Below are 9,502 nucleotides of genomic sequence, written 5' to 3'. Positions count from 1 at the left end.
AGTACTTTTTTTACCATACAATCCCCTATAGAAAGCTCGACTACCAAAGCATCATCATGAAGCATGTGCATCCCTTCTTCATCTTCTCTTATGAAAGTGATATCTAAGACTCTTGAAAACAACGATGCAATTATTCCCACTGAAGCAACCTCCCAAGTTTGATGTGTTTCTTTCTCATAGCTGTCATTACTCTCCTACTCGTAAGTTGTCCATGTATGGTATGGATCATACGTACATTTTTTCATCCTAATTCTTCTGCCCACTCCATTTTTTCAGCCATATTCTAGTGACCATTCCTTTTCCTGCTTTGCTTTATATTCTCTTTGCCTGGGCTTTTCTCTACGGGTGTAAACTCTTTCAAATAGCCGTGCTTAATCAGACATTCAATTAAATAGCGTGCTTAATCAAACATTCAATTTTTGACTTAAAATGATGACAATCTTGCATTGTGTGTTTGATATCATTATGGAAGGCATAAAAGTGGATACTATCTTTAAGATTCAGATCTATGTACATCTGTTGGTGCCAATGTACATAATTCTTATCTCTCATATACCTCACTATTTGTCTTGGAGTTATACTAAGAGAGTAAGTCTTAAAAAGATCTGAGGTAAAAACTTTTAGTATAGTGCTCAAATGAGTATTCCTTAAACAAGGGGAAGGTGCAAAGTATCTCTCATCCTACAGAGCCTTGGACTTGTAAGTATCTGTTATTGCTACGAATGAGGCAATCCATAGTGGTTCCTTTATTATTTTTTTTCCTGCCATCCTCTTCCAACTTAATGAACTCTTTAGCTTTCTCAAGATGAGGAAGTTTCAATGCTGAGAGAGTTGTAAAAAGGATTCTCTCAAAACAGTCCTTTATGGAAGGCTTCTATGATTATTGATGAGAACCCGCGGGTACCCATACAACCAACTACTTGCTGGGGTGCTGATTCTATGCAACTGAAGACCGGCCTAATTACTAGAGCTCAAGTTAATAGGTTTAAGAACAATCTTATTAACTTCATACAAAGAGTAATTAAATCTCAAGAAGGTGTATTGATATCAGAAGATTCTAAGCCTGTACTAAGCATCCAAGTTATGAAGGCAGAAATGAACCCAAGAAGCTGTTTTTGTGCATTTGAAGACTCCGAGCAACAAGGGGCGAGTTGGTTGGCCTATGAACATGTTTAAGCTCTCCAAGAGGCCATGAAATCATACCAAGGCAAAAGCAAGGGCTCCCAAGTATGTCATTAGGGTCCAAGCTTCCACATTGGCTGGATTTAGCTAGTATGGCACTTAGAAGGAGTTTACTTGCAATCCAAGCAAGCTTTGATCATTCCAATCAATGGCAATGCGTGGGAACCAGTTCTAATCCTACTAGGTATCCTGCATGGCAGGTTGGATCAGATTTGGAGCCTAGATTAGCTGGAGATTGGACAAGGATGGCTTATTTGGAAAACTAGTCAACTACTTTTGTTTTAGGAAATAATCTTTTATTTTTTGGTTTTTATTTAATTATTTACTGAACAAATTGATTTAGGAAGGTGGATATTTGAAATTTCTTATTGTAAATTAATTAATTTCTCTTTAAAAATTAAGGAATTAATTAATACAAATTAGATTGGAAAAGGCATGTGACAATCGGCCACATCATGGGTTTAGTTTTATTGGCCGGTTTTTATCTATTCCTTTAGGGATTTGATTTTTTGTCATTTTAGCCTTTTGAAAGGCTTATTTCTTAATAAACAGCACCTCATTAATCATCCAAAAAAATTATTTTGAGAAATATTTCTTTTTGTTCTCTTAGAACACCTTAAACACCGAATAAAGAAAGAGTATTTTAGTTTGACTTATTAATAGGACAATCCATAACCTATTTTGGCATCTTCGGCATATACCAAGGTTTCTATTCACAAGTCGATTAGATGTCAAGGTGGCCATTAAAATCTAAACTTAATTTCGATCTGGACTAATTTAATACGAGTTTAGGAGTAAGTCGACCTAGGTTTGTATCAATTATTGACTTGATGCAGTTGGCAATGCTAATCTTTTTCTTATTGAACATTTGTGTAAAGGCCTTAGGACTTCCCACTTCCTTTGCTTAACAGTGATCAAGAAATTCAACTCTCTTCTAACCCTCATATTTGAGGCAAATTAAGCCTTGAAGAGCTTCACAATTTGAGGCAAATTAAGCCTTGAAGAGCTTCACAAGTTCCTTTAACGAATTCACTGAGTTGGATTCTAGGCTATATAAACCATAACAAAGGTAGTCTTTTCAGATTAGTAGAGAAGATTTTGCATAAAATCACTTCCATTCGCTCTTCTTACATTTTGATTTGCCCTATAATGTTGCAATATCATTGGACATGTTCTCTTGGATTAGAGAGGCCATTGAACTACTCAAATTTACGTGGAACAAATCAGGATTGTAGCCTCATATTTATTATCCAAGCCGTAAACATTGTCTTCACTAAATTATTTATCCAAGCATCTTCTGCAGGTTAATCATCCTTTTTCAGATGTTTCACATTTTGTGTTACCAACTTTCTCAATGTTTCAGTTGTCATAGGCAATTCCCTTTCACGAAGCCATCTACTTCTCTTGGAATTACATAACTCCATTCTTAAAACCTTATCAAATGAAAGGGGGGGGGGTTTATTACTCAAAACAATTCCACCCACATGACATACAAGGTCATATGTGTCCTTAAACATTGATATGGAGGGCATATATGTCCTTTACCAACCTCAAGCAAGGGTACATGTGTCAATTAGCATGTAAAGACCCTTGAAATACTAACTTTGCCCTTACTCCCTTTTTTTCTATTTAAACCACCACCAAAACCACATTTTTTTCCATTTCTTCTTTTTTTCCTCTTCAAAAGCAAATTCCTTACCACTGCCTTCATCCTTCATCTTTCTTCTTAAGAACCAAGAGAGCTACAGAAAGAAAGAGTGAGGATTGATCTAATTTTCTTGTTACCCAACCCATTTCAATATGATTTTCTAAAGCTTTTAAGCATTTTTTAATCCATGGGTGCTCTTGTTTTTTGTAAATTTTTCTCTTTCTCTTTGAGTTCTTCCAAGCTTTCAACCACAATCACTTGGACATCTTATTTTACCCAGTGGATTTTTCTTGATCTTGGTTCCTTTAAATCACTCTTGGGTTCTTCTACATCTTAATATCTTTGCATGTGTGTTTGGGTTGAAGAAATGAAGATGTCCATTGCTTTGGCCAACATGTAACACTCTTTCTTTTGTAAATCCTAAGATATGGATAGGGTTTTATCAAATACAAAGACGTTTTTCGATCAACATAGGGGGGGATTGTTCAAATGTGAAACTAACATGTGACATGATGTTGTTTGAACAACATAAGACATAGTTTGGTAACAGAACTCTACCATTAAGAATCAAACATGTGGCCAAGATGTTGTTTGGACAACATCAAAACCACCTATCTCCAAATGACATATGACATATGGCATATGGTTGTTTGAATAATACCCAATATTTTTTGAACAAGATGTCAAAAATTGTTCAAATAGATATTTTAACTTTCATAAATTTTGTAAAAATTATTTTAAACCAAAGTCAAAATGCACCAAATAATAAAACAGGTAAAAATATGGAACATAATGAAAAATAAAATAGTGTGGAATAATTTGCATCTAACAACATAATAAAACAAAAGGATCTTTAATTTACTTAACATTCCTTACTAAGATTTGAACTTCATGCTCTAGTATTAACTGAAACTGACACAATTTATAACTAGGTATTTTGACTTATGAAAATTTATCAACATGCAAAAACTAACTTAACAATATGCATGTTTTTTTCAATTTTATGTTATATATTATATTATATTATGTGTATATACAGAGGTCTATGTGAGTGCTCAAATGTATGCTTGGACATTTTGTTTGTATGCATGTTCATGTGTGCGCTTGGACTTTTTCTTTTTCATTAGTTATTATATATAAATGTAAACACATTAGTAAAGCCAATGTAGGGCCAGTTTAGACAGTTGTCCCATGCTAGTTTCTACAATTTTGAAAATAGTATTAATAATTTATACATTTTTACGAAAAAAGTTCCTAATTTTATAATTTTTGTCCTCACATTTAAGAGTGTATATGGTCTAAATAGATATTAATAATTTAATGTGTTTAAATCTCTTTAATTCTCTCCCTTAATTATCTTTTATTATAATACAAAATAAATGTTAGCATTTTTTAAGCAATTACTTCTATTATTAAAGGTTTTCTTCATTACTATTATATATAGGGAAGGGTTCAATGAACCAAGATACTCGACAAAAATCTTTTGACAAGTTATCTTAGCTATTGATTTGATACATCCAAGGGTTGATAAGAATTGAGAAGTTATGGGTAGTTATCCCCATAATTTGTACACCGTTAGATATAAAAATTCAATGGATAAGATGATATTTGTCAAAGATCTATCTAAGAATTGAGAAGTTATAGGTTAGCTATCCCCATACTTTGTACACGATTAGATATAAACATTTAATGAATAAGATAATATTTGTCAAATATATCTATCAAATATATTTGTACATGAAACTTGCACCTTAGATATGCGACTTTGCAGTAAAGACAATCAAGTTCACTCCATGGCATGAGAACTTAACGCAAACAACATTTTAGCAGGCCAATTTTGCTCCAATAAACTGAAGCAAAACTAACCCTCGTTCATGCCATATGCATACAAAGTAGACTGAAACAAAATTGACCCCCCAAAATGTTATTCAGCGTCAGTTTCTCACGCTATGGAGTGAACTTGGTCCTCTTTATAATAAAATTGTACATACATATATTTTGCTGAAAACCTTTTTTATCATCCATATGTTAACATTCAAATTTTATCAAAATTCCTATTGTACTAATCTCTCTCTCTCTCTCTCTCTCTCTCTCTCTATTTTTATTTATTTATTTTACTTGTTTGCATTATTCTCCTACTAATATGTCAAAAATTAAAAAGAACAAAATACTCATTGATACCTGAAAACCATAAGAAAGAATTTACACTCATTTATTATAAAATAATAATTTATTGAAGTTCTTCATTTAAGCTAATAATGTTTCTTTTGAATCTTAAATTGTATATATATATATATATATATATATTATCTTGTATACTTAAGTTATTATTATAAGTTTCTATATGTGTATGATGCGAATCCGCGGGAACCCGCTCAACTAACAACCCGCTGGTGTGTCGACCCGATACGAATGAAGACCGAGCCAATCACTAGTGCTCAAGCTAAGAAGTTTAAGGACAATCTTGCTGCCTTTATCCAGGGAGTACTTCATATTCAAAGGGCTTGTCCATACCCGAAGATCCAAGACCTATCTTGAGTATACAAGTGGTGGAAGCCGATATGGACCCGGACAGCGGTTTTGGTGCAATTATGGAGGCCAGGAAGCATGAAATGGTTCCAATGTTTTATGGATTCAATAAATATGTCTAAGAGGACATGGAATCAAGTGAAATCAGCTTCAAGGCATCCAAAAAGGGGTTGTACGGACAATTAGTAAATTTGGCCTGTTTTCGCTGTATTTTGTGATGGCTTTACTGTATTGTGTTGAGTTGGCTTTTTCTCTTTCTTCCAAGCAAGGGAAACGTGTGGGAATTCATGATCAGATTATTTGGCATCCTAAAAAACATATTGAAGCTGATTTGGAGCTCAAATTAGTTAAAGAATGGTCAAAGTCAGCTTAGTCAAAAAAGCTAGTATTTTAGTTTCCTAATTTGATTATACTTTTTGTTTTAGGAAATTATCATTAATTTTTAGTTTTTATTTATTTATTTTCCAGAAAAATAAGTTTAGCAAAGTTATTATTTTATTATTTTCATTGTAAATTAATTAGTTCCTAATTCAAAATAAAGGAATTAATTAATCCAAATTAGATTAGGAAAGGAGTGAGAATTTCGGCCACCATAAGAAATTACTTTGTATGGCCGATTTTCCCTTTTGTTTTTAGGGTTTTATTTTGTGACTTTTTATCCTATTTAAAGGCTTATTTTTCAATAAGAATTAAGCTTGAATTATATACAGAAAATTATTTGTGAGATTGAATTCTCTTTGGGTGTGTTTGATAGGGTGTATTAGGGTATATTGGATTGTAATGTATTGGATAATACTGTGTTTGGTGATAAAAAAACACGGGAATTGTATTGTATTATCTAATACAGACCCATGTTTTTCCTTGTATAGCCTAATACCAACATTTTTCCTTGTATTACCTAATACAGCCCTCCATCATGCCGCTACTCCCTGCTTCACGTTCTTGCTCCCTGCTTCTCCTCCCCCACTGATCTCTGTCTCTAGTAAGTTTCTCAATTTTTTTCTTCTCTTCAATCAATCTGTTCTTTTTTTTTTTTCCTCTTGTATTATTATTATTTTTTTCCTCACATCTCATCTGTTGTTTCCTTGTATAACGTTTTTTTTTCCTCACATCTCAGATGTTTTTTTCTCACATCTCATCTGTTTTTTTCCTCACATCTCATCTATCTCAATCTCTCTTCACCAATTTCACTTTTTTTTTTCTTATCTTCACTAAACCATCCCGTTGGGTTTTTGCATAATTTTTTTCTAACGCATGTTAAATTTTTTTTTCTTTTGATCTGTCAACTACAATAAAGAAGCAGAATACTTGTGATCTGTTGATTGCCAGTAATTCTTCACGTTTGATTTCTTTCTTCATGCCCCCTGCTGATCTGCTGCTCTATGTTGTTTTTTTTTTTTTTTTCATAACCATAAAACAGGACTAAAAAATGGGTGTTTTCTGCCATGTGATTTTTTGTTTGAGTTGTATTGATTTGTTTCCTATTGTCTTTGGTATGTGTTGGGAAGAAGAAAATCATGAAATGTGAGACTAATAGCAAATCTTTAACATTGTATACCAGCTGTTTGATAAATTGCCTCTGATAATTCCATGGTTTGCCGTGTGTGAGAGTGGTCCTTTTGCATGAGACTAATATCATGTGCATGTGTGTGCGTGTGTGAGAGAGAGAGAAAGAGTGAATGGATGCTTTCTACAATGTTTGTGTGTGTGTGTGAGAGAGAGAGGGAGAGAGAGAGAGGTAGAAATTAAGTCTTAACGGGCAATTATATACCCAAAAAAAAAAAGGAGAAAAACTCAGTCAATGTGTAAGAGAAAGCAAAGAAAACACACCTAACATGTCTGATGTATACTATTAGAAGCAGTCAAAAAATTTCATGGGTAAGATGGACGGGGGTGAAAGTGAAGGGAGGGATAGATAGATGATGGTAGTAAGGGTGGAGATGGTGGTGGTTGTGTGGTGAAATGTAGGTATCAGATTGTTTGGTTAATTAGATCTGGGGGACCTGAACCTCACAGCTTTTCTTCAAGTGTAATATTGTAATCAATAAGGTTGTTCAACACCCATGAACCTTGTTCATATCATATATTATATATATATATATATATAATATGATGATGCAACTAGGTTCGGTCTCTCTCTCTCTCTCTCTCTCTACTGATTTAATAAAAATAATAAAAAAATACTGAACTAGCTAGAGAGAGAGAGAGAAAGTGAGAATATCATAAACAACTCATGAGTCAATTATCATTGTAGATAAATATTGCAATAATGTGACTTTCTTAGGCTATTACATAGTGTTTTGTTTCAAGATAGAAAAAGATTTCTAAAGGAGTGGTGGATCTTAAATCAGCCCCATGTGAGAGAGCCCAAAAAAAAAAAAAAAAAGAATAAAATGAAAATTCTAACCCCTTTTTCTTTTGTTTTTTTTTTTTTTTCTTCTTTTTCAATTCATTGGGATATGTTTTTATGAATTGTTTCTTTCCAACACCACTCATTAGGTATTTTGGTGAGAAAGTGGTTTTATTTTCTCTTTTTTTGGGTGGCAAAATTGGATGGTTTTGTTCTTCCTAATTACAAAATTTTGGAAAGAAATGGTTGGATTGAATTGATGGACTATTGAGCAAGTGAGCTGTTTAGTCAACTAAAATGTTTTGGTCTAGAGATAAATTACAATTTCCTGGTATGTATCATTGAATTACTTTAATTAGAAAATAACAATGTTATGTCTTCTTTTTATGAATAATAATTTTATCTTTTTTTCCTTTTATATTACGAAAACTTCAATTTGATGTTTAAAATTATTATTCATATTTGCTAGCAAAAGAAAAGATATCATTCATATTTATTTTCAAAGAAAAGACATCAGTTGTTGTAAGTGTAACCCATTGAATAATTAACTTTGAACTCATTCACTTTATATGGTCAATTTTCAAAAATTAGCTAAGATTAATACAGAGTAGTTATCAAAAAGATAGTACTAAACTTGAGCATGGTACTAAATAATAAGACCTTTACCTACAAAATTAGATGATACATGAGTGAAATACTAATCATGGCTTTACCTACAAATTTGAATCATGCTAATCTTAATCATTTTAGCTGACTGATTTTGTAATGCAATTATTGATGGAAAATATGTTATATAAAATATGCAGATGCAACATTGTCTCAATGGGATTTTTTTTTTCTTTTTCATTTCATTATGTTTTGTTTCTTACTTTTTATTTCGTTCTTTTTCTTTTTTATTTCTTTTTTTTTTATGTGGTTCTATTTTTCTATTCTATGAAGGAAAGTTTATGTCAAAATTATAAAGACAAAAAAAAAATAAATTAAAATGTCTTTTTAAGGCAAAATGAAATAATTCGGAAGATAAATACAATATAAATACTCGTTAATTACAACTAAAACTAATTAAAATACGCTGCCTGCACAATATATCCATGTTTCTTTATAATTAATTAAACAAACGCAAATATAAGCTAGAAAATTAAGCCACATTGAAGCTCCGTTTGTTAAGTATGAGACAACCAATTAAGAAGCACGTTGTACTCTGATGATACCTATTCTTGTTATTGGTAAATATGATCTCTGTTATTGGAAAAACGTATAAAGGATTTTTAGATTTTGTCTTGGGCTAAAGAGAAAGTGAGTTGGGCCAAGGGTGAGTGAATGGTTACTTTGGGTCAAAGAGAAAGAGAATTGGGCCAAGGGATGAGTTAATGGTTGTCTTGGGCCAAATAGAAAGTGAATGGCCTAATAGAGAGTGATTTATGTGATGTGTGAGATTTATGATTTAGTTTATATATGATTTACTTTAATTTTTCCATTTAGTTTAGAAGATATAAATAATATTGATTTATATGTGATTTACTTTATTTTTGCCATTTAGTTTAGAAGAAATAAATTATATTAATTTATTTTTTGTTTCTTATGTATAGATATGGATAAAAAAAAAATATATTTGGGTTTCTAATCATAAGAGTATGGCAATTACATATGATGGGTTTAATGTTGATGATGATGTTATGGATACTAGGGAGAAGACAAAGGCGTTATAACAATCACATGCTTAGAGACTGAAGCTTTGTTAGGCATGAAACGAGATTGAGTTATTTAGATACTATAATAGACAATAGTGATTT

The sequence above is a fragment of the Ziziphus jujuba genome, chromosome 10, assembly GCF_031755915.1.
Source record: "Ziziphus jujuba cultivar Dongzao chromosome 10, ASM3175591v1".
Lineage (NCBI taxonomy): Eukaryota > Viridiplantae > Streptophyta > Magnoliopsida > Rosales > Rhamnaceae > Ziziphus > Ziziphus jujuba.
The sequence above is the reverse complement of the archived record's forward strand: the minus strand, read 5'-3'. Positions refer to the sequence as shown.